This window comes from Cuculus canorus, chromosome 14 (genome assembly GCF_017976375.1).
Source record: "Cuculus canorus isolate bCucCan1 chromosome 14, bCucCan1.pri, whole genome shotgun sequence".
NCBI classification, from domain to species: domain Eukaryota; kingdom Metazoa; phylum Chordata; class Aves; order Cuculiformes; family Cuculidae; genus Cuculus; species Cuculus canorus.
The window spans coordinates 4097534-4124228 of NC_071414.1; the positions used below are offsets into that span (position 1 = coordinate 4097534).

At 43.5% G+C, this 26695-nt stretch overlaps 1 protein-coding gene across 5 annotated transcripts in view; it reads right to left on the reverse strand.

Annotated features, from left to right (window-relative positions):
- Positions 1–26695, reverse strand: part of KCNIP1 (potassium voltage-gated channel interacting protein 1) — a 406302-nt gene that overhangs the window by 193425 nt on the left and 186182 nt on the right. The window contains exon 1 of one of the 5 annotated variants that reach the window (XM_054079819.1): positions 4015–4196. The exons of the other annotated variants lie outside the window; for them this stretch is intronic. The gene's annotated coding sequence lies outside the window, so the exon portion shown is untranslated. Of the gene's footprint in view, positions 1–4014; positions 4197–26695 lie in introns of those variants that run through there. 5 annotated transcript variants of the gene reach the window in all.

Below are 26695 nucleotides of genomic sequence, written 5' to 3' on the forward strand. Positions count from 1 at the left end.
GAAAAGACCCCCAAGATCATCCAGTCCAACACCACTGTGCCTACCCTACTAAACCATTCCTACTGTCCCTTGGGACACTGTAGCCTCAGCGAGGTCATCCCATGCCCATGCAATGGCTGTGTCCAAGTCTCTCCCTACTCACCTGGCAGGGTGCGTGCTTCCAGCTCAGCTGCTCTTGCCAAGCCTACACAGAAGCTGCAAACCTTTCCTTCCCCAAGCTCAGGGCTTTTACCCAACTCCACTCATTCCCAGGGCTAGTAGCCAGGACTAAACTAACAGCCCTAAATCGAAACCTGGTGAAAGTGAGTGCTACAATGCACAAGTAGCTCTTGGCACTCACTATCACAAGATGCTGGTGCCACCTCCTTTGCCCTGTTCAAGTACAAGGTCTACTCCAAGCAGCAAGATAAACAGGCTCAGGTGCAATATTGATATTTATAAGAGTTCAACTCTAATTCTTGAACTTTGATAGCCAGGTCGCATCCAGGATATCACAAACCCTTACACTGTCCCCCACCATAGCCAAGGCCACCCATTTCCTGGACACTGTTTAGGAGGCAGGAACAGAGACAGGCTTATGACTGCTGAGACCCGGAGGAGCTGGTGGTCAGAGCAGAGCCAAGGTGCTGAGGCTGCCCAGGGCCTCTCTGTGAGCTGCGGCAGCTCCTGCGTGCAGCAAAGCTTCTGTTTTTACACCCTGCTCCCACAGCGCTCCACAGGCATCTCATTTGTATTCCCCAGAAATGATAGCAGGAGTCATCTCCACCCCTTCTGTGTAACTCTGTTTACTGATAATTGCATTTATTGCTGCTATGCTGTTGTTTAAATGTCTTTGTTATTAGATCGCTTTTTGGGGAGCTGGTTGAATACAACATTCAACACCTGTGGGAGCACTGAAAGGCCAACCCAAGAGATACACTGCACATTCTTGTCCAGCTTCTTTTCCCAGTTCCCAGAAATGCCTAATCAAGTTAACGTCTCACTGGGGTACCTCCAAATCAGTTCATAGGGATTTCTGTGTTTCTTTTGCCATGCCTAACGTCTCACATTGGATGCAATGTTGTTACAGCAATATAGAGTTGTACATTTGGATCACGTGAGCCTCAGTTTGAGACATACAGGATGCAGTTTCAGGGGACTTTGGGAAATTATGTGCAATTGTTCACTAAAACAAAAACTGTGCTTAGAATGAGCACTGGAGTTATGCAGGAGAATCTACCACCTAATGCCAGGGGCATTTAAAGAACTACATCAATTGCTACATGCAGATTCACAAATAGTGCACTCATGAATTAAGCCGCTTTTAGCAAGAACAATGACAATTTACAAAGAAGTCTGTTGCTATAATGTCTCCAGCTCATTTTGCAGGTGGCAGAGGCTCAGCAATGCCCATCCTGAGCATATGCCCAACGTCAGGTCATGCCTGAGATCCCACCACACAGATCTCAAGCTGAGTAAGACCGGTCAGGGGCATTATCTCCAACAGAAATAATGCAGGGTTTGAGATCCTTAAGTAAGTCAGAAATAAGAATTTGATGTGGTATGGTCACAAAAGACCAGTGTAAGAGAGAATATAATTTTCTTTCTGGTGAACAACTACTAGGTACCCACAGCAGGGTCAAAGTCACCTGACTTCAGTATGGGGAGACCGATCTCAAGGCAAGGCATTTCTAGCTCTCTTTCCTTTACTTCTCTGCACACACCTTTCAGCCAGAAAGATGATGAATAGTGTAGACATTCACACACCGTACCATCTCAGAGTATCACCCTCTATTTTTTATGAGAAATAACAATTTTTCTATTTGCCAAAGGAAGAACATAATGCAGAGTGATAGTTCTCCTCCTCCTCTTTCTTCCCAGCATAAGCAAAGCACAATTAAAGACCTGCACACTTCAAGTACTATATTTTACTTTGTATTTCCCATTGGAAACGTACCTGGGAAGCTCCAAAGCCAGTCAAGAGAAGTCACCAAACACAAGGATCTCGCTGACGATTTTTTTGACTGCTCTCAAAATGAGCTGCTGTGTAAGCGTGAACCAGCCCTTACAGCCTTTCTGATCTCGGATGCAAGTGAGCAGTGCTGACCTCTCCACCTGCTTCCTTCAGGCAGTGCTGACCCCTGATGTCCCAGCCATCCCCATTTGCTGCATGGTGGGCTTGGCCAGGTGCAGACCAACAACCCCGCAACACAACCAGCCACCAAACCTCTTAGCTATTTGTTTGCATCTTTATAGCTCAGATCTGTTCTACTGTGTGCACAGGTCTACATAAGGCTTACTGCTCCATCCTTCCTTCTATTTTGAGCAGATGGCTTTGCTGAAGAACAGTGGGGTCAGCTACAAAAATTATCAGTACAAGCATCATGGGATAAGCACAGCAATCTCACACCCAGAGTCCAAATCTATCCTTATTTGCACTGCAGCACTTTGCTGCCATCCCAAGCCCTAATGAGGGAACATGCCCAAGCCACCTTTAGCCTCTAGGAAAGGGGTCCAACCTCTGAATGTGGCACTTGGAACTGCACTGTTACACGTAACCCGTTAAACTCTCTTCTTGTATAATTCTCCACTAACACAAGAAGAGACTGATGGAGGGAAGCAGCTCTGTTGCAGCTGAAGGATGATTCCTCCATGGTGTTCACCACACAGATCTTGGAGAACAGACTGAACAGAGTAACTCCAGCCCTTCTACCACAGCATAAGGAGGATGCGTCGCAGCTCTGAATGTGGTAAAGCGCATCACCAAGCGAACCAAACCCTAACAGCTCGATTTTTAAAGAGAGCTTTCTCTTCTCGTGTTTTGCTTTCCTCAGAATATTCTGGCACAGCTGCAGAGTAGTTTTAACAGTGGTTACACATTTGTTTTAAGTTAATACTGATACTGCTGCTTTAGTTAGTTATTGTCTTCTCAAACAGTAAAATACATTGGATGGCTGTACCTCAACAGAATGGCCTTGACACGGTACGCAATCAGAGAATTAAATTGCACTGGAGATTTCCAAAAACTTCTCCAAGCACTCTGGGAATACTGAGTTTTCAATGTCACAAAAATTCTTCTTAAGTTAAGGAGACATTTCCCAAAACAATTCTAGTCATGGGAATGGGACCAGATTCCTTAGTAAAGTTCTTTTGAAAGAGGGTGAATTCTCCAAATTCAGAAACACTACAGGTGTCTGCCTCTATTGCCAACAAAACTGAAGCTTAAGGAGAAAGGAAAAATACTCCTATTAAAAAGAGGAAAAGTATTTAAAAGTAATCGGCTTATTGCTCACATCTCCACCGTAAGAGAGAGGTTTCCATCACAGAAGCACAACACAGCTCCTACTGGTGAGAGCTCTTTTTCCTGGAATGTTTTAATCTTACTGTGGTCCTTGGCACATGCTGCAGAACTCTTGTCCTGGCTTTTCACTTGGGAAATTTCTAGTTATTATTATGCTTATTTATGGCATCCCTGAAGGAGGACATGTGCAGACTTTAATAGCAACATACCAAGAAAGTTATTGTAAAGCTCTATAAAGTAGATTGGATCTTTATGATAACTCTGATTTTTGGCACAGGGTGGATATACAATTAATTCACCGGACTTCACCACCAGAGTCTCCGGAGCACCGAGCTGAGAGAGCAGCCTCAGGCCAACTGCCCCAGCTGTGAGAGCAGCCTGAAGGCTCCCAAGCCCTGCACAGGGGACAACCCAGCCCCCCGCCGCTGGCAGGAAGATCAAGATGCAAAACTTTCTCATCTCCCCAGCTCGAGACAAACCCCATTAGGTCTCTGAGTCACCCTACAGGCTTTGTGCTAAAGAGGAGCCTCTTAAAACCTCCTCTAGAAGTGATTCATACCTTTTGTGCTCTCTCTCTCATTCTTGACAGGGAGCTCAGTTTTACACAGCGCCAGACTCTCACCTTAGACCAGCAAAATATTAAGCAGCAGGGCAGATCAAGGCTTTGAGCCATTTCCAAATACTTTCAATGGGAAACACATCCTCAAATACCCAAGTTTATCCAGGAAACTTACGTAAAGATGGGAAGAGTCTGAGATCCTGCCAGATTAATTCTTGAAGATGCTTCCATTGGTGGTAAAACACTTGCGTCTCGTCCCTGTTTTGCAATTGATGGTTGAAACTTTAAAGCTCACTTTAGGTCTTCGGTGCTTAGGGTAAGCCTCTGAATACAAGAGAATGGATACGTATCCCAATTATTCTGCACATAAAGCAGAGGGTGCCATGCACAAATCTCCACCTGTCTGATGGAGATACGAAGACATCTTCCATCCAAACGATTCCAGCACAAACTCTGCTCACCAGCTAACTACAATTCCCCTCATTAATAAGGTTCAGGACCTTAAATCTGAGTGCAGGAGCCCAGTGGGAGCCCCAGCTAATTGGTTTGTCTTGGCAAAGGCAGGAGTGGGTTGGAGCCAGTGTTCCAGTGGGCACGATCTGCACCTTATGAAAGCACCCCATGCTGCCTGCGCCACTTTGGAGATCACAAAAGCAAGTCAAGATGCTCCTTCCCTAAAATGAAATTTGACATAAATAGCTATCTGAGTCTTTGTCAGCAGCTCCTCGCTTCCTCCTGCCCAGGGGCAAAGCCATAAATAAGTTTTGTGCTCTCAGGAAATGTGACAGTTATTATTCAATAACTGAATTATAGGCTCATTCTTGGAAAGGAATAAAGGCAGGCAGGGAAGGGATGGTAACATTTTACTTCGCAGGAACTGAAATGCCTCAAAGAAATATTAAATCTGTGATAGGAAACACTGGTGAGCGCTTTGTATTTTGGAAACTTCCTCTCATTTTCGTATTACTGCGTTCAATTTTTAAAGGGGTTTGTGATGTACAGAATACAGGAGAGTAAACACATTAAAAATGCATTTCCCTGCCACATTGTTTCTTTAAAATGTGGTAGAAACTGTGGAAGTCAGGAAGGTTGGGATCTGGTGGGAGGATAAGGCGCGCAGGTGCCTACTGGGACTGGGACCATGTCCCGTGCCGCCTGCCCCCTTCCTCAGTGGATGCCAAACTCCAGAGCAAAAACTTTCACTTCAAATACAAAACTTCGAGGTGGGAAGCAGGGAATTCGCCCTAGTTTTTCCTGTAAAAAAAACAAACCTGGAAGGGTGACAAACACAGGAGAGGAGCTATGACTGTCATTGTGGTATACAAATACATGGGTTTCCCTCATCAGATTCAACATTTGACTGAGTGTATCCAGGCAACAGGAAACCTGGATTCTGCTCAGACCATGGCACAATGATGAGAAAAAGAGACGCAGAGAGTTGGACCCCATACATCAACACACAATGTTTGCCCCACCTCACGCTTTCGGTTCATGTGCACACTCACCAAACGACACGCTGATTCACTCATCATCTGCAGGGTTTGGTATGTTTAGGTTCATTCATCACAAAAAAATCTGTTCTATATTTACATCCCCCCTGGAGGAACACCATCTTACATCGCAATATTCTCCTGCTGAGCCTGCCAGCGTCAGCCTCCCGAAGCGCTTAGCAAAGCCTCGGCTTCTCCAGGTGCCTGAATCAGGTTTCCCTGGACAATCATGGTCCAGCTGTGGTGGGAGTGGCCAGGGAGCACAGACACCTGCATCCACCCTCCCACCAGCGCCCAGCCATGTGGGAAGCTGTGTTAGAAATTAATGATGCAATGGCAGGAGCTAAAATCACACAATATTGGAAATATTCCTTTTGCAGAAACAATAAGTAGAGTGTTGTTGAACTTTCCAAAGCAAGGGCTTGTCCTAGGAGTCCACTAATAAAGGCATTTCCACCTTGATGCATAGCCAGCCCCACCAGCAGGAGGAAGGGAAAAAAATCAGGTAGGAAGCATGTGCCCGTGGAGGGAAAAAACGTGGTGCTGGAAGTCCTAAGGAAGATGTTATCCTGTTTGTTCCCACTTCATTTCGATGAACAATAGAGTTCATGGCTGCTACAGCACCCTTGTAATAAGTCAAGCTGTTTGGAAAGAAATGGGCCATGCTAAAGCTCTTATTACCCATAGAAAGAAATGATCCAGCATCAATGAAATGGAGAGCAAATTTCCTTACGCACAGAAAATGATCATTGCCTTACATTGGGGAATAGCAACAGATCCAAACCTACATGATATTATCACCTGTGAAGTGATTATCATGGCTAGAAGGCCTAATAAGGTTCTACAGACATAATGGGGAGGTACAGAGCTCTTCAATTCAACAGATTCATTTAGACAAGACAGCCTTACAGAAATTAGGAAAGGAAAGGTGTCGGTAAGTTATGAGGAACATTGCCCCATTACCACATGCTAATTAGCAAACGGGAATAGCAGTGAATCAAGCAATGTCAAACACTTTTTCTTTCATCGCTGTCCTTTTTCAAAAACAGAGGCTTTCCAGTAATTGGCTGGTATACGTTTCTCTTTTTATCCTGCTTCCTTCCCTCTCCATTTGCTTTGTGGTTTTAATTTAGGTCTCCACTTTCTGAAGGTGTTTCTTTTTCCTTTGTCAAAGCTTTCAGAAACAGCGGAGCCTAAGGTATGATTTATAGCCCTCTTCAAAAAAATAAAAGAGAAGAAATCAGAACAATACCAATGCAAAATGAAGGCTAGAAAAAAAAAACATCGTGCTTTCCTGCCTGTTATGTCACCGGTTTTAGCCCAGTTTATAAGGATGTAGCTCACAGAAGTGCAGTGGACCTGTGCCTGAGTAAACCAGGGTATTGCGTTCAGTCAGCACTCACGGTCCATATCATGACATACCCAACGCAGGCACTTGCACAAGGGATGACCACAGAGATGCACAGGCTGCGTCCTAGCCCCAGCGATGTTGGGAGCTTTCAGGCTTGTTCTTCTTAAACCTTTAAATTTTCTCTTATAAAATAAAGTGCCTCCTGCAGACCTTGGCATGCCAATTTAGAATCGTAGAATCATTAAATGGTTTGGATTGGAAGGGACCTTAAAGATCATCCAGCTCCAACTCCCCTGCAATGGGCAGGGACTCCTTCCACTGGATCAGGTTGCTCAGAGCCCCATCCAACCTGGCCTTGAACACCTCCAGGGATGGGGCATCCATGACTTTTCTAAGCAATAGAAAGGGTGCCTCACCACCCTTGCAGTAAAGAATTTCTTCATAATATCTCCTCTAAATCTCCCCTCTTTCAGCTGTAAACCATTCCTCCTCATCCTACCCCACCAATCCCTGATCAAGCCTGATCCCCAGCTTTCCTGGAGCTCCTTTCAGTACTGGAAGCTGCTCTAAGGTCTCCTCGGAGCTTTCTCTTCTCCAGGCTGAACAAGCCCAACCCTCTTTCATGGCAACATATAAACGAAAGCACAAATTCAGTGCATCCCACTGCTGTCCCTTGCTCTGCAGCACCGGGCAGAAGGAGTCCTTGCTGCTCTGAAGAAGGCAGCACCTGCACCGCTGCTGAACCTCATGGGGTAAAGAAATCCCACGCACTCCTAAGCCCCATTGAGTGCCTTGCACTGGGTGCTTCCCTGGTCCTGGAGAAGCTGAAGCAAAGACAGGGCATTTTACAGGGCTGATCATGTCTGATTTTCTAAAGCCATAAGGTACATAGAGTTCTAAAGGCATAAGGGTAATAGGGTTCCAATTCCCAAAGCCTGTCTGGGAGATTTGAACTCTTAAATCTTTACACCCTTCCAAAAAGACAGTTGCTGGTATGTTCATGAAGGGATTTAACTGCGTACAGTCACAGCTGGGTAGCCTCACACCCAGGCCTGGGGGCAGGGCTCTCCCCTTCCAGGTATGTTTTTCTATGATTTTACCAAGTGCATTTTCAGACTTGACTAAATCTCTCCGTTTCCCAAATGAAACGCAAGAAGAGGGATCCTTTTAACTCAGGAACCTCACCAGTTGTTCAGTGCTCTTCAGTTAGGAAACTAACCAATGGAAGAGTAGTCTGAGCCACACGGAAGCATTTTGAAGCGTTCAGAGCCTTTTTGAGAATTACTGAACGCATCTTCCCTGAGCTGAACCTTCTCCATCTCTACTGCCAGCTCAGCTGATTCCACAAAAGTCTGACTTCTTTAGGACTGGAAGCGATAGAGGATAAACCTCACTTCAGCACACTCTGCCCCCTGCAAACGGGACCCAGCTCCTCAGAGAACATCACTGCAGTGATTCGCTCATCCCTGTGGAAGCAGAGCAGGAGCTCAGCTCCCACGTGCCACATCTGCTCCCATTCACAGCAACTTGTGCTGCATCTGGGACTGTAATTCCATTCTAGTGAATAATGCTGAAGAGCTTTTAGTGGAAACAGGGAGAATTATTGATGGCAACAGTAAAATTATTTTATGTACACAAGCTGGAGATGACATGTGTAGTCTATCGGGTGCATTTAGCCTGCCACAGAGATTAAAGCATTGTCATTGAAATAGCATCTAGAACATTATGGAATTGGAAACAATAACTTGATCTACCATGATAAGAAAAATGCTTTCTTCTTCATGTTTGCCTTCTTAACCTCTACTAATTTAATGGAAGAGTTTCACAGGCAGTCATAAAACCACTAATTGTGCTCTGTGTGCTATCCAGGTTCCCAGGGCAGGGAGAGGGAGGTGTGCTCCTCCCGGAGCAGTGCGCGGCTGCCGACCTACCACACTTTTCCTTCAGAGAGGCAGCGAGCACATTCTGTACAACAGTCACAGTTCCAAGATAAATTCCAATAATTAAAAAGTCACAACACAGACGAGAACTGCCTCCTTTGTCGCAAGGGAGATAAACTGGATGGGAGCAGCACAGGTATAAATCGACGCGACGGATTTGACAGAGAGATTACAGACAGCAAATCCCAAGTTGCAGTGCAGAGGCAAACAGAGCACAGAGGCTGGGATAAAATAAGGAAAACTTCTTGGGAATTGAAATTCAATATTTTTTTTTACAAGCTGAAATGAATTCACTTAATTATCCTGAGGGACTGCAGATTGCTTTCACGCAGTTTTCAGCCCCCCTTCCTCCAAAAAAGACATCCCTTCCCAAGCCTGCTTCCTCGTGAAATGATGCTGTTAATCTGGCGCAACAGATTTTGTGGCGTAGTGAGCACATCCTCCAAAGGTACTGCTTTGAGCAAAAGAAAATGCTAGTAACCTGACCCACTGGAAAAGTTTAAATATCTAATTAGTCTACCTTTGAGCCTGAACCTGCTGGTTTCCCACATGCACCCTCCTGGCCATGCTCACTCAGCACACGAATGCTGTTGGAGACGGTGCCAAAACTTCCAGGGGCCGCGGGTTCTGCACTCCCACAGGTCCCAACTCCCCACGGGTCCTTCACTACGACAAGTAGCAGACACTGGCCAGAAAGCAACTCACAGCCAAGGAACATGTCAGTCTTCAAACAGCCAAGCACTGGGAGTCTTGAGCTATGGTTCCGTGGGACAACACACAGCAATAAGGGAGCTCCAGCTAATACCAACACAATGTAAAATACCTCAGGCAGTTTTGGCAGAAGTGTTAATATTTAAGTCAAAATGACTGCAATAAAAGATGTCATTTTTATTTTTCATAATAAAAATGAACTTCTGGGAAATTATTTTATTTTCTGGGAACCGCATCTCCTCTTAAGTAAATTGCTTGCATGGAAAATAGTCAGCCAGCTCCCCGAAAGTTCTGTTATTCAATAACACCTTGGTGAGGCTCTTTGCACAGCTGCACAGGAACCATCTTTACAATTAAATGTAAATCATTTCCTAAATACATTTGTTATATTTTAACTCTCTTCCAACAACCCCCTTCCAGACAGACCGCTGTGTTTCCATTAGCAGCAGTTTGCTGCCTTTTCCATCAGCTGGGAGCTAATCAAGCAGAATGACAGCTATTCCAAAGCCAAAAGGAGGAAAGGTAATGACGAACATGAAGTAGATAAGCACAGAGTGTGTAACCTTCCATGGCAAACATCAATTTACTTATTGAGCTGCACAGCTAGTTCATCTGTGATGAAGTTTTATTTCAAGCCTGGGAAGAAGCTGAGGCACTTGGCCTGGAGACCTTATTATAGAATCATAGAATGGTTTGGGTGGGAAGGGACCTTAAAACCCATCCAGTTCCAACCCCTGCCATGGTGCTGTAATAGCCAGGTGTTTTTTTCATTGCACCTTGCACCAGCAAGCAAGGGGTGGGAGGGATAGAATGCTAGATGTGGGAAAGGTGGTGACATTGATTTGTTGCAAGGAAACGGGAGGAAAATGAAGCTTGAAGGCAAGGTGTAGGGAATGAAATGCTGGTTCTCTTCACGGCTGCTGGCAAAAAGTTCAAACCACTCTGTGCAGTAAATACTCAAGACCACTTTGCAAAACACCACTGGGTCAGAAAGACTGTTAATGAGCATGCCTATACCTGCTGGTGGGTAATCAGGGGCAGTGGAAGGGGCTGGGACCGTGGTTTGAGTGGGTGGCAGCTGAGTCACTTCTCATACACCAGAGATCTACAGAGTCAATAATAATTCAATAATACATATTTGCCAGCTTGCCTTACAGGTGTTGGTTCCTGCCTGTCTTGCTGTAGTGTGCTAGGGATTTGTCAAAGCATCTGTTCTGGTCAGTAAGTGCAGGGAGGAAGGTGGCAAAAACCTTAAGTCTTGGTATATTTATTTATTGGTAGAAATTGCAGTTTGTTTTGTAGTTGCTGCTGCCCCCAGTTCTACTCTGCGGAGCTGGCAGTGCCAGATTTCAGATGCCACCTCTGTTCTCTGTGCAATGGCAATAGCCTGGCCAAGGCAATTACATTTGTTTCCATAAATCTTTGGTTGCATTTCCTTCACTACATAACCGGGAATGAAAATCTGTTTGGTAGTAAGAATTCATCAGTTCAGATGTGTTTGGGGGCTGGATAAGGTCATGCCACCAGACTAAGTTTTGAGTCATGGAATGGTTTGGGTTGGAAGGGACCTTGAAGCCCATCCAGTTCCATCCCCTCCAGTCCCACCTCCCACTGGATCAGGGGCTCCAAGCCCCATCCAACCTGGTCTTGAACACCTCCAGGGATGGGGCAGCCACCACTGCTCTGGGCAGCCTGGGCCAGGGCCTCACCATTCTCACAGCGAAACAGTTCTTCCCAAGACCTAAACTAAATATTAGGAAGACAGACCTTCTCCATGAACCAAGGAGCCTGCTACAAGTCCTGCCTCAAGAGGGACTGGGCACTTCCCAGCAGCAGCACTGATGAATAATCATGTTTCTTTGGATGTTAAAATGCTTCTTCAGAGCTCTTAACTAAAATCTTTAAGATAAGTGTGGGCTGTAAACGGAGCAGTTACCTTAACTATATTTGTAACAGAAAAGAATTATTCTAATGAGAAGCACTAGTGTAGAAATCATACTAAAAGAAGGCTGTTTTAGCAGTATATACCAATACCTAAAGGGACATAAGCAGTAAGAACAGATGCACCTGGGAGATTCCTGGGCTTTCAGCAAGTTTAAGACATATGTCGTGATGAAAACAACCTGGGACTGGAGACAGCCTTTCACAGCCAGCTCACTCTGTAACAGCAGCAAGGCACCCAAGGGTGCCAACACAACCTGCCCCATCGCGATGCTGCACCAGCCCTGCAACTCCATCTCGGACTGCCCCTGCTCAGCAAAGCACAGAGACACATTCCAGACCTCCCAAATGCGTGAGACATGTTTCGCAGGGGGGTTGGAACTAGATGCTCTTTAAGGTCCCTTCCAACCCCAGCTATTCTATGATTCTATTTTTAAATGCATTGTTGAAATGGGGCCTCACAGTGCCTATGTGGCAAACACAATCTCAAATTCCTTTTATTGATATATTTAATAGGCAATAAAACAAACAACAAGGTTTCTGCTTCCCCCTGAAGAGGAATTTACAAGATGATGCTGAAGGGAAGAAACAATAATCCCATGTTCCAGCAACACCCAAGTCTTTTTACTCACCCTATGCAATCCAGTAGGCACTCGTAAGCCTTCCTTGGGACTAGAAAGGGATTTTGTCTCAGCTGCTTTGCTTTTGCTTACCTGGATCAGTACCAGATTTAGGCATGAGGCTGTTATAACCCAGGGCTCGCAGCATACGTTGTGGTGCAGAACCACCATCTCATACTACGCGTGGCAGAGGGTCAGACCCGGTGGGGATCACCCAGTGATACCCTGACACCAACGCCTGGTTAAACTTAATCAGGACATCTAACATTTAAGCACTTTGCTAGCGTCTGTGAATCATCCAGGCTCTCTCTGCTGAAAGGAGTGGAAAAGCAAATGATTCACCTCTTGCTAAAACAGGTGCTCAAGGGAGGTGGGATGGAGTTGTGGAGCTGCCTCTCTCCTCCCAGGAACGCAGAGCGTGCCTGCCTGCCTGCCTGCCTAGCCCAGTCACAGCTCCGAACTTCTACATTCCCAATTTGTGTAAGATTAGTTATGCAGAATGAGTTGATGCAGCTAACCCTCGCCTTTGCAAGTTATTATTGAGCAGCATGGGGAAGCAGGAATAAAATCACCTAACAAAGAAGAGGGCCATTAAAAATCCACCTATGTGTTAGAGGGGAACTGGAAAGAGTTTAATACAGACCTGTCTGCAAGAGATGAGTACAGCCAGAAGGCAGAGAGTCAGAAGTCTTGCTTTTGACAGCATCTGCTTCTGAAGCACCTGGTATTTTGACTGCTTTTAAGCTAAATTCAGCAGAACAGATCAAACCTTAGGCTTCAGGATAGGAAAGTGAAAAAGAAGCTATTTGATGAGGAGGAACAGGCTCAGAACGAAGGTTAATTCAGCGGTGGCTCAGAGGTGTGAGTTGTGTGCATAGCTCTGAACTGTTAATACTGCGAGGTATTTGCAGCAAAGCGCTTTCTTGATCCTTGTTTTACACCTGTGTCCTGGAATACATCTGGATTAATGCATGGATCGACATCACTAGGTCTGCTCCTGAATGACACCTTTAAAGTACCGCTCACGGAATGGCTGGCCCGGGCCCTGAGCCAGGATCCCGGAGACAGCAGGACAAATCGAGCAGAACCAGATTCAGACCCATTTTCCACGGTGCAGCTGCTTGCTCTGCCCACAAGCCTGTTCTGCATTTTACAATTCTAACCATTTTACAGAATCATACAAAGTCTCAATTTCACCCCAGCACAAAATTAATTCAGATGCTAAAACCTCATTGCTCTCCTTTCCCTGCAGTCAATTCCTGTATTTCTAAATATCATATCCTGACCCTTTCCCTCACAGCAGCAGATACTGTCAAATTAACAGTTGTTCTAATGGTGCTAATTATTGCTGCTAATGGCACAAGTAACAAGATGATGATTAAAAACTATACGGTACTCCGTGTTCCTTTGGATTGCCTTTAGGATAGCGATTTGCATTTCTGTTTAGCATAGATGGCACCAGAATGAATAATTACACATTAATAATGCTTATGCAAAATATAATATGGGAAAAGAAAAGCTTGCAAACCTTGCACGGTCACAGAAGGGGGTGAATACTGATCACATTCAGCAACTGCGACAGTATTAAAAATGACTGCACAGGTGAAATAAACAATAAATAAATTAAAAAAAAAAAAGAAAAGAAAAGAAAAAGAGAAAAAGAAAAAAATCAAGCTCTTACTTTCCAGAACTGAGTTCAAACACTCGAAACGCTCACTGCCTTCCTTTCCTTCCCCCTCATCCCATGATAGTGGCTTATATCTCAGAGCAGTTCTATTCAGTAGGGCCTGGGTTAATAGTGAGTTATACTGCGTTATACAAGAGGACATTTCCAAACAATAGGAGAGATCCCCTTTGCCTTCTACAAGGAAAAAAAAACCACTAAACTAATAAATCAGAGGTTCCATGGTAAACAGAGGAAAGTTACTAACTGGCATAGCTTGAAAAGAACCCAACTGTTCCATATTTTGCCGTCACATCCTTGCCGTGCTAACACACAAAGGAGGTAATAAAAAAGACAGAATAACGGTATCAATAAGGCAAGGTACACATTTGGAAATCTCCAATGGTTGTGGTCTCAGATCGATCATGCTTATTTCCATATTACTTTGATTTGTTTGGAATTTCTTTGTGAGAGTCCATAACCGGGGAGTACAGTGCAATGCGCTTGTGCTGAAAAAATGAATGGGGCATCTCCTCGGTCGCCGCAGCACCGACACCTCTAACTTGCCAGCAGGTGCTGTTGACCTGGCACAGATTTCTTCACTAAGACATTTTCAAACAAGAACAGACGATATTTTCCCTGGGAAGACACAAGTAAATTGGGGCTTTTTTTAGAGGTATTTTTGAATGAGGGTGAGGAGAATCCCTGGTGTTGTGCTAGGGGGCATTTACAGACAGACCGACCAAAGCGCTGCAGAACAGTCTATTCTATTTTCTGAGAATCTTTTCAGTAAGAAGAAAGCAAAGACATTTAGAAATGTACTTTTCATATGAAGTCATTCACAGTGAACTTTGCTTCTTGAGGTACCCCCGTAAGGAATAATCTCTGAGCAACTGACTGTAACCCTCAGCGTACAACAGAACTTGGTTTGTCTGCTCTGGTTTCCATTTTCTATCAGGCTTCTTCTCAACACAACCCAGCTGCTCTCCTATAGACAGGGAATCCAAGGACCTCCTGAGATAAAACAACTGCTAAAAACAGGAATTCACATCTGCGTGCAGTTTTTTCTTCGTAAATGCATTCCCAAACCTCAAACAATGAGGTTTAGCCGTTTTATTGTTACTTTATTTATTACCTCAGAAAGGAACAGTTTTGATCGAGTACAGCCTATTCTTTTTAGATGTTACAAAGCAATTTAATTCATTTATAAAAGATTTCAAACTGTCAGTGCCACATCTAACATTATAATCTCAGGCTTGAAAAAGACAGATGACATCACTTGTCCCCCACCAAATGTGCATGCATTATTGATTATTCCAAAGCCTCATGAATAGGGTAATTTGTAATCATTAAAAATTAAAGAGAACATTGCTGAATGGAAAACAAGACGGGCAAATTCTGCTCTTGGCTTTCTTGCCATTCCTTTGCAGTGAGGATGGAGTCATTTTATTGTACAATAAGAGAAAGAGCTATAAGGAATATTATGCAAGGGAACTGCTCCGAGCCGCTCAGGTGGAACTGCCTGAAGAGAAAGCACAGGGGCAAAGGGTGCTCAAGCATAAAAAGTTCAGAGCACCTCTGGTCTGTGCCTCTCCTCTACCATTTCTCTTCTGCCCCACCTTTGCCTCAGAAGCAACCTTCTAAAGCTAAAACAGAGCCACCAACATATAGGACATTTATGGTCTTTGGTCACTAAGGAAGTTTATCCAACGGCCATAGCACAAACTACTGTGATCCTTTATTCTATCCAAGCAGATTTTTCCTCGGTAGCAAACAAAGTGTTTGGAAAATAAATGTCATTTTCACAAGTATTCCTGGCAATATTAAATAAGAGCGTTGTGGTTCCCCAACACAGACAGTCCAACCTTCCCCGTGCCTGTCCCCACCTGCCTGCGCACACAGCAGCTGCCGCGCCAGTCGTTAACAACTCTATAAATTAGGTAGGTCCTGGGAATAATTAATTTTGAATTCTCTCTTTGTAGAACAAAACCGTGGCAAGGACCTGAAATCACAGCCGCATTATCTAGTTATTTGTGAGGCCATCCCAATAATGAAACACGCGTCCCTCTGAAAATGGTGTCATCCCAAGAAAAGGCTTTTAACTGACATTTAAATGTCAAGCTACTATGTTAAATGTTATGGGCATTTCATTGCTTATCCCAGGAGAAGCATGAACACATCAAAAGCTCCTTAATAATCAACTACGTTAAAGTTGATGGGCTTTGGCACCTGGAACGACAACTACAGATGACGTGTTTAACCAGGGCTGATGGATATCTACCCCATTCAGCTGCATGAATGCAAACTTAAACACATCTTCAGTAGGCCACTGGGAGTCTATCAAAATAATTATTTCAAGGATAAATTCATTCTTTCTGAAAAACTCCTGTTCCCAGAGTTGTGTTTATTTTTTTTGCTTTACTTGCTGTAAGCTTCCCCGGTATCTTACTGGAGCCTTCAGGGCTAAAATCAAGTGAAAACTTGCTCTGTTCTCTTAAGAGAGTAGTAACACAGCTCTGCTTTTGCCTAGAAGACCACCAGCACTACTATTCCATTTACAATGTACACTTATCTGAAATGATCCATTAGCCTTGTACATGTAATTCAAAAACTGTACTAGCAATAATCTCTCTGAATTAAAGTAATATATTGCAGTCCAATACATTCCTTAAAAGGTAGAAGAGGAATTGGTCACGCTTGGCAAACCCAACCACATGTCTTTAAAAGTTGCAAAAATAGGCTAAATAAAGTTAAGAGTAGATAATAGACATAAAGTGCCAAAGCCAGAGGGAATAATGAAAGATTCAGATCAATATTTGATATTCCTAAGCCCATCTGCAGAGGTCCTCCATGGCTGTTAGCGAGTGGATCACAATAACCGTCATACACATGGTATTCACTAATATTTGTTAGCATTTGTTAACATTGCACAGTCCTTTCTATCAGAGTGTGTAGTGTATCACATTTTAATTTTCATTAGTCAGAGTTGCTTTACCATAACTACTGGCCAAAAATACAAGTTTCTGGAGCTCATCGGAACTATCGGAACTCCCGCTCTGTCCCCTGGCTGCAGCAGGCCTTCAAGTTGCAGTCACTGCTGTCGGAGTTGGGGAGTCAGCTCTGGAAAGGAAAGGCTGTGCAACATCCATCTCTGCAGTCTGCCCTCTTCGAGAAAGGTTACTGATATCAGAGGAAATCCTGGAAGGCCAATCAGCAGCAAGTTTGCACTCCTCTATTTAACCTCCAATACCTTTTGCTGAGGTTTAGCACCTAAGAAATAATTGCGCTTTTTTGCCGAACCCTTTTTGACTTGACACTTGAAGTGAGAGAGGACATGAAAACACACCCGTTTCCATAGGGCAGTGGCTGTGACAGCAAACACCTTTCTTCTCCACCATTCTCACACTTGAAAGTTCCAACCAAGTCTGCAGTCCATCATTAAAAACATATTAACAAATACTAAAGATTGGAATTTTATTTGAGAAAGTAAGCTGTTTTTTTCTTGCCTACCACTAAGAGAAAAAAAATATCAATGAAAATATAAAATACAATTAAGACATCCAATCTTCCTAATCTTCACTGCTACGCAAATGTGACTCCTTTCACACTAACAAGAGCCATGTATGCATGTATTATTGGGTGAGGGCCTAAGTGAAGATTACGTAGTGATTAAAGTGGTAAGCTAGACTTGTTTGAAAAAGGGGATGAGAACTGATACGAAGAATTATAAAAAGATGTAACAAATGACTTGATAGCCAGCAGCTGACAGTTCTCCCAGCAACACGGGATGCTCATCTCAGAAATGGCAGAGGTGCTGAATACAAAACTGCCTCCAGTATTGTCACTGATCAACGATCGTATCATGACGAGCACTGAACCATGCATCACTGGGGAGGTGAACTCAATGCATCCCCTGGTCCTTTCAAGAACTGAATTACTAATTTCTATATATTGTATAGGATTGAATAGTTACGGAATAGTTTTTGTGGCAGAGATCATTCGGCTCCTGAGATTCATTAAAATATCCTTGCATTGTAGCACAGCTGAGTCACAGCACAAGCCAAGAAATTCAGCAGATTTACCATGGAGTTTCTGTCAATAGCAGGACTTGGCAGTTGTCACACTGACAGAGTTAATGAAATTCGTGGCAAGGGCAGAGAGAATCACATGGCTGCCATCAGCCATCATCTCAGTTTTGACAAGTGAGGCAGGATTATTATTTTGTACCTGTGCCCAAGCGGATAATTAAGCTGTAATTTTAATGATTACAGCTGATATTCTTGGGCAGAAATGCCCAGAAGGTTTATGTAATCCATCCATACACATCACTAGCTTTCTACTTCCTGGCTTTCTTATGAAAATACACCTTATGGAAAGCTATACGTGATCATTTAGATTTCGGTTATGAAATCACCTATAAAGTCCCTACAGTAACACTTGTACTACTCTTGCCTTAAGGCTCAGCTTGTGTCCTTGCTTGGTTTTTTTATGCCGAATGGCAGAAGAAATTGGTCCTGCCTGCTTCCACCCCTGGCTGTTGGGCCCAAGGATGCTAAGAGGATGCTCCACACCCTTTGCCAGATTTGCTCCTGTGAGAAGTTGGCAGAGGATGCGCATCCCCCCTGTGTAGAAACAGGAAGGAAGGAGGAAATATGAGTGTCTACCGGAGAATGCTTTGGCTGCTTTAAGTATTCAAGGTTTAGAGGAAAAATGGGCTCTGCAGAACAATATTGTGCTCAGCCTTAATAAGAACAGCCATTGGAGAAAGAGGAGCAGGACTTTTGTGTCAACCAAGTTATTGAGGATTCATTTTTGTACGGATTAGGACCAATGGGATATATAAGCCCTTGATAGTGTGACTGCTACCTTCACGCTCTTAGCTAGCTATTAAAATCACTGCATTACGTTTCAGATCTGTGCTCGGTGTAGCACAGAAACAGCTTACACGGCGTGAGCTTAAGATTTGTTTACCTGCAGAATGCCTTTCCATGTTTTGTCCAATAATTCAGGCTCTCCTCTCTAAAATCTCATTGAAGAAAAATATTTAAAAGGAGATGGCACACACACTTTCTCACGGATGCTGCCTGCAAGATCCATGGGCTGTGCTTGGCTCCTCTGAATCAAGAGCAGAGCTGTCTGGTGTGGGACCACGCAGCATCCCTTCTCTGACCACCTTCCTGACCAGACAATCCACATAGGAAGTGGTTATTTGCCAAACCTCATAAATAAATTCATTAGAACTCAAGGATCCTCCTGTTAATAATAGTTTCTTTTCCCCTTGGTCAGCCTGATTTTCATCACATATTTTCTTTATGCTTAATAGCACCCTTATTTCTTTTAAAAGGAAGAGGCTTGCTCTTAAATATCAGTTTGAGACTCAGATTTCCCCAAATTGCCTTCTAGCATATCTCTGCTGATGGCTTAGATATGGACCACCTTTCTTTATTTTATTCCACAGCAACAAAATGACACTACAGAGATGTTTTGTTGTTGGCTAGTCTATTTATGATAATTCTCTTGTTATAGAGAACTCTGGCGCTGAACTACCACTGGCTAAGGGAAATTTCTCCTCTTTTAGAATGAATACCTTTAAATGGCATGGCAAAGTCCTGTTCAAACCACAAAAGAAAAGCCCAGCCCTTTTAAGAATGGACAACTGACATTTTTCATTTGTTTATCTATTCAGGACTACTTCAGGACTAATTAATTCAGGACTAACATAGCCTGATAAAATAAACAGGATCTAAAAAATTACACAATTAAAAGAAACACGGTTTGCTTAACATTAGCACATATAAATACACAAAATAATAAAGCTACAAACCAGTTCCAGAATTGACTGCGTATATCTTTCTCAGTTTCTAAAAGCTACATATCTTTGAATATAGAAATGCAGTGACGGGCACTAATATTTCAGCCACGTAACAAGCTTACATATAACTGGATTTGATAATAACCTTCTGCATCCAGGCAATAAGGCTGTGATGTAGAGGCATAACATCAAGCTGGTAATAAAAATTTTTAACTCTCATGAAGCCACAATTTCAGTTAGATAAATTTGATAATTAATTATACTAGCTGCAGAACAACTATTATTATTTTTGTAATTTAACAGAACATTTTAATTAATAGTTAAAAAGCAACTCTAGCACTAAGGGCACTTAAGCCTCAGATGTAGGGAGCACTTAGTTTCTGCTGAAGGCAACTATACCTTAGTCCTGCTGCAGAATTTAGAGCTACTAAAGTTTGACCGTAAGCATTGCCAACTTCATAGTCTGCTCAAATATCACTGATTAGGTTTTATTCCCTTTAACCTCACCAAATACAGTAACTGAAACGAATTGTAACTATCTTGTCCCATGCATCCTGAAAAGATAGCAGATTCAGGCACTGAGAAGTGATCATACTATGCTTGTTGTCAGCGCAGAAAACATTTAAGGTCTCTATTAAGTCCAGCACCAGGTTTGTAGCTATGGTATCTTGTCCCTGGTTGAATTTTTCTTATTTCTGTCTTCAAGAATTAGGGAGAAAAATATCACTTGCACAATATATAGTCTCTCTTAATTCAGTTATGTATCTGCTGTTCCAGATTCTGCACAATCAGTAATTTTCTAGTAATGTGAGAGCAGAGCACAGTATGCAGAAGGGAACAGAAACACTCCTCTATGTGGGCATCAGGTCACTGGATGAGACATCTTTAAATACACTGGAAAAGACCAGGCTGCTGGGGCAGAACACGTCTCTGCACTCTGCCCAAGGTCCATTAGATGCGTGGATCATATTATTGAAAAAGAGGAATTTATAGTTACACTATTTTCATGCCAGCACAGCGCAGGTTTCCTCCACCACCAGTCCAACCAGCTCCCAGTTGGTACTGTTCAGCTGCAATGTTTGATAACTGCATAAGAAATGGAAAATCAGTCTGTTGAAGCTCAACCTCTGTTCTTTGTCTGCATGTTCCCACCTTGGAAATATCCCCCTTTTCAGTCTTTAGACACTGCAAATGACTCGAAAGAAAACCAGACCTGATTTCCTCTAGAAATGAGCCTTCCAGGAGATACCTCTCCCTGTGTGCCTCCCTGCCATCCCTCCATAACAAATTCTGCACCTTCCAGCTCAGTCCAACCAACTTGATCTGCTAGTGGGGAAAACAGGAGAAGAGCTTCAAGGACAGTTACGCTCCTACAAGTGCCATGAAAATGGGTAACATATGGGCAGTAGCCAGAGGAGAAACTTCCTACAAGTACCTTCACAGACAGAAGAGTACAAGTACCTCCATCATCACAAACCGTTAGAAACTTTGTGTGAGGAACATGTGGTACAAATGTTGTAGCCTAAAGCAAAGCTCAGCCCTTACAGCACACCGCTCCAGCAGCTCTGTAACCTCTGCAGGTTGGTGTGGCCATCAGAGAAAGAGGAATCTCACCTCTCCTGGTCCTGCCTTGCCACCAGTTCCTCCTGTGTTGGCCTTAGCCCTTGGCACAAGCAGATTCTGCCTCTCCTCAGGGACTTCCAGACACACAATCAAGCAAAGTTTGAATGCAGAAAAAAGTTATCCAGAGAAGGTGGGAAAATTACTGTTGCTGCTTTAGCTGCAGACTAAGAATTATAGGGAGTACCGGAGGTAAATAACATTCATCTGTGGAGTATGGTTTTCAGTCAATTCCATTTAAATTTTTAAAGCACCCTGAGCTGCACTGCAGAGTTAATGAATTCGGCAGACAACAATACTGGCATGAAAAGCTAAACTCAAAGCAAACATCTCCATTTCAGCCTGATCAATGGTAATTGTGTTCCTTAGGAGCTAGAGCTTTTCACACAGGCAAACCTCCCACTGCTCGTAGTGCAGAAATGCTGCCTGCGATGAGGCTGCGGGTCCCGTCTTCCAGCTCTGGAGAGAAAGCCACATGGAAACAGCAAAGCTGGATGGGCTGCTAGCACTGAGAGAGGAGCTGAAACGATCTCTGTTTGGGGACCAAAGACAAAGTGGTAAAAGGCTCTGTTGTGTGCTGTTCACTGAGAGCAAAGCTTTCTCACGAGCTGGAGCCATCAGAATTTCTCTGCATGTCATGCAAACCTGGGACTGCCACAAGAGGCTACTGCACCCTTGGATTGTCTCAGATTTCCTAATGATCTCTAAAAACTGATAAGGTTAGTGACCAAGACTAATAAGAACCTAATGCTTAATCTGACTCATCAACAAAGCAAGTCAGGATCTTAGCATCTGAAGATGAAGTAACCTGTCGGGGGAGTGAGATGGACACTGATGAACTGACTTTCCGCAAACCCATGTCTGCACATAACCCCATTTGAAGCTCACAAGAAAACTACTATTTTCTCATATTTAAAGCTTTCAGAAATAAACAAAATGAAATCAGCCTCTTGAGTTCACTGCACTAGAATGTTAAGGAGGTCCTCAGTGTACTGCTTAATTGGTAGAAGTTGTCACAGCTCTATGGGATGGCACTCATCTTAACGAAGCTCTGACAGTTGCCAGCAGTTGATTCTTGTTCCCTTTGACTCCAAAATCAAAAACCAGAAAAGGAATGAAACTCAACGAAACTCAGCAAAAACTCAAGTTTTCCTTTCCAGTTGATCTCAAGGCATCAGAAAAGCAGGTGTTGCCTGGAAGGTCTCTGCATCAGCCAGCACCTACTACTCTGCTTGTAAAGATTTGGTTTCCTTTCACCCCAATTTAAAAACCATGTAAGCTTTCTGCTGGTGAACTTGGTAATTGAGGCCCTAACTCACACCCTGGAAACTTCAAATATTAGCAGACAGCCTTGCTGACCACGACTACCTGTTGAAAGGTAGTGTATTATGGCACGTCATGCAAAAGCCCTTTCTGCCTGGAATCCACCATAATTTCATGCCCATTTACCAGTGTACTCAAAGGCACCTCTTCTCATTCAGAACTCTCTGTAATCACAGTCACTAAGGGAAGTGCTTATATTAACCGCAAACACTAGAAAAGATGTTCCCTTTTGCTGCCTGGAACTGGTGCAAAGTAACTACCCTATAGGTAGATTCAGAGGACCAGAAATGAAAACCTCCCTCCCTGCTCCTGAGCTGAGCGAGCACAGCCAAGCCAAGCTCACGTTACTGCTCTAGGATGGATAATCCTCCCCATGACATGGCCTCTCCACGCTATTCCCATGGCACAGATCCCTGGCAGAGCTGGCTCACGTTTTGGTGAGGAACTTGAGGTTGGCATGCGACAGGGAAAGTCTGAGTCATTAACATATCATCATTGACATAACAACATCATCAAAGTGTGGAATAAAGTCAGGAAAACCAGACTTATCATTTTGAGTTCTTACAAAAAGGTGGTCCTAAACTTTTAACTGTTGGAGCAAAGGGTCTCAGATTAATGCAAAGAAGTTGTGACTGTGTCTGACTATTATCAGAATGAAAGCTCAAATTCTGTCCTGTAGTGCATATCACGGACAACCAAGAAAGTTTTGTTCTACACATCGATAAATCCTGGGTTACCACGCTGAGCCACCACCACCAGGTGCAAGACCTGAAACGAAACCTTCCATAGGGAGTGTTAAACAACATTCACTGCAAATCATCAGTTGATCTCATTACCCTGTTAATTCTTGAAAAGAATTCATAAAGAAGCAATGAGTGTAGAAGAAGAGTGCTGTATCGGGCTGTTCTACTCCAAAACACAAAGACAGAGAACTATTCCTGACACAGCGCATGTCTCTGCTCTTTTAGCATTTGTGTAATTATAGCTGAGTCTTTTGAACATTCAATGCATCGCACAGAAAATGAGACATCCACATATTGCGGCTTAATGAAAAGAACTGAAGGAAATGTACCAAATTATTGGTTAACAGGCAGCTGCTTCATAAATGCTTTCTCCCATCTGTTTTCTCCTCCTTATATCAGCTCATTCAGCCTAATGCCTTTAAAATGCTGAGCCCAATGTTTCAGACTTCTCTAAACTCTCCTGTCAGTGCTTACGGGAGGCTTCAACAACTACATCCTGGATTTGGCAATTCCTATCGCAGCACGTGCCCGTGGCATGGCCAGGACACACGTGTTCTTGTGCAACCACAGCCCATCGTGCAGGAGGACGCTGAGAGCAGGGACAGCGAATGCTGCAGTCAATAACAAAGAACAAAAATTAAAAAATAATATTGTTTTGAATTAATTAAGAACCTTATGCTAACAAACCTGTCAATACAGGGTTGGCTTCTCCCACCTTTCTTTTAAGCTCCCTCATTTCTATGGAGTCACTGAGTGATTAGATAGAGCTGCGCTAAGTAAATGCCACATTCATGAATGCCTTGCACAAGTCTTCTCCTGGGAGAGTAATTAGACTAAATACTCAGTTTTGTAGACCGACGACATACAGAAGATTCCCAGCAGCACAGGCAGAGCAGTTCCTTCTGCTCTTCTGCAAAACCTCAGGCACAGCCACCAGTGGAGGATTGCTGCTGGACTTAGAGGACTAATGATCTGATCCAACAAGATCTATTCCTTTGTACCTTTTTGAGAAACATGAGTAGCAACAGATAGACGCAGCACGTGCCGTGTTCCAACCCGTCCAAAAGACCTGCCACAGAAGTCCTGTGAAGGAGCAGCTTGGTGGTGGGGAGTCTGAGCTGAGCCGTCTCAAAACCAAGCCTGCTCTGCTCTCCAAATTGTTGCTGTTCTCTTCTTACACCATCTACCAGCTGCCACGTGGAGTATTAACATCAATAATCATTGATCAGGGCCAAGTTTTCTCAGCCACAGGGATGTCAAAGGGATCAATAAATGGTGGCTACATTGGGTAAAACCTTTTCCGATCTCAAGAAGATTCCTGGAAATCATGCCCAGAGAGACCACATCTTGCCTAAGGAGGGGAAGACGCTTTTGTTTTCCAGCAGGGCTCTACCTCTCACATGCAGGGCTACATCCTGTCCCTCTGATCCAGTTTAATCTAACATAAGAGCAGACAACTGAAATCAAATCCTCCTGGCTCCCCAAGGAGCACGAGAGAGCAGGTGTTTGCAGAAGTGCAAGCACTGAGAACCATCAACCAACTCCAGCACTCCCTGCTGTGGTGCTCAGCCCAGTAATCTGGATAATAGCAATGCTAATTTCTTCCTAATTTCCAAGCTACCAAACCTGCAGAAGCAAACAGGTGTGTGTACTTTCTTGTTTCCCCTCCCCCCCCAGCAGAAAGAGTAATTATATTTCTTTTCATTCCAACTAAAGCTGATATTATAAAATATTCAGCCCAAGCCATCCAGTTCTACTTTATAATTACCTGCCAAAAATTGCTAAAAGATCTGATTCTGCCATCAACATGAAGCTGGCTAATCCTCAGGGAACCTCTTTTTAATTAAACACTAATACAGTATGATAAACATTGAAAACATGCACTGCTTCTCTATTAAGAATGGGGCTTGATTTCTGAAATGCACCTAATCAATTCAAGGGTAATATTTACCATGGCAGCAAATCTTTAAGGCTTAATATTTCAGGTAAAGGTTGTTATAGCGATTCTATTAAGAGAAGGAATGAGTGAGTGTAAATACAGCACAAAATCCCAACTCGGCTTCATTGTTTACTCCAGCCTTGGGGTTCTCTTCTCAGCTACTCACAGTGACCAAGCACATAAGTTCAGTGTGCTCAGCTATGGCCCTTTCCTTTCCCGTCCTGGTCTGGATTGGTAGTTTTAAGTGATAATGTTCACCTAATCCGTAAGTGCATCTTCCATCTCTCACACAACATAGCAAATTTTCCTTTGGTCCATCTCTTACCTCCATCATGGTCTCACTAAGAGTCAATCTTCCTACTGCAACCTCAGTCTCACCAAAATGTTGTGGTGGTCCCTCCATCACAATCAAATTGTTATTGTTGTCTATTTACCTGACAGCCTTGGAGTGCATTTATCTCTACCTGGTAGGTCAGAAGAGCATCATAAATATTTCGACTACTGGTATTTTACTAATGAAGCGGCTGCAAGCCATTGTTCGCAATACGTAGGGGTTCACACGGTTTCAAGGGTACCTTGCCGGGAGCATCGCCTCCATAAGCAAGGATAAAAGGAATCAAACCCACTTAACCTCCTGAAGTGAGATGTGAGGACAGTTCTAGAGACCTCCTCTCCACAGGCGTTCCCGGCAGTATTACTGAAACCAAATGTCCCAGAAAGAAACCAGAAGAAAGAATTTTAAGGATAAAACAACAAAACCACTAACAACAAGGAACAGCTACCACAATTAAGACAGATCATCTATAAGAACGGTTACATGAAAATCTTGTTTTCTGGTAAGGAACACAGCACAGTACAAAGCTGTGAATTATTTAATAGCCATGTAAACCAATCTGGTTATTACTACAGTTAAGGATTTGAACAAATAGCAATGTTTCAGAAACTCCCTGTGTTCTGAAGGGAATTCACCCACTACAATAAAGCCTACTTTTGAAAGAAGAGGACCTACAGCCTGGGCTTACTGATCTGGGCTCCTTGAAATGGGGCACATTCACGGCTGTGAATGTGTTACTGTTAATCTGAAGGCTGTAAAATAGATGGACTAAGATTAACTCTTGTCCTCTGACTGGGAACCCAGCTCCCAACCCAGTTGTGGAAGTGGATATTTTCCACACGCAAGCTATTTCACATACCATATTTTCCTGATGGTTCGTAATCAAGCTTTTCAGGCACCTGGAGACACGGAAACAAATGAGGCTGAGAAATCTCTTTACTCTCAGCTACTCCAGACCAAGCTCCACTGTGAGCGCTTTATGAAGCGTGGCAAAGGCAGGTGCTCCTTTTGCCAGAATAGCAAATTTCCAGGGCTTAAGCCATAGCTGCAATATTCAATCCAGAATACAGTGTTTAGTTATAATGTTGCATATACTTATGCAATAAGCAAGATCTTTTTTCGTTCATCTGGAAGAATAAATTGCAGAAACAAATGAAGCTGTTAGGGAGATGTGGACTCTTCCCTTCTGCCGATAGCTAAAGTCCCTTATTTCTCATTCAGTTCACGGGTGCCCTCAAGCACATGTCTCTGAAATCAATGAGACCTGAACTTATAGATCCCAGTGTAAATTTATGGATTGAAATGACTCTGAAAAAAGTGTTAAAATAACATGAAGCCAAAGGCTGCCTGATACCACATTCACATGTTT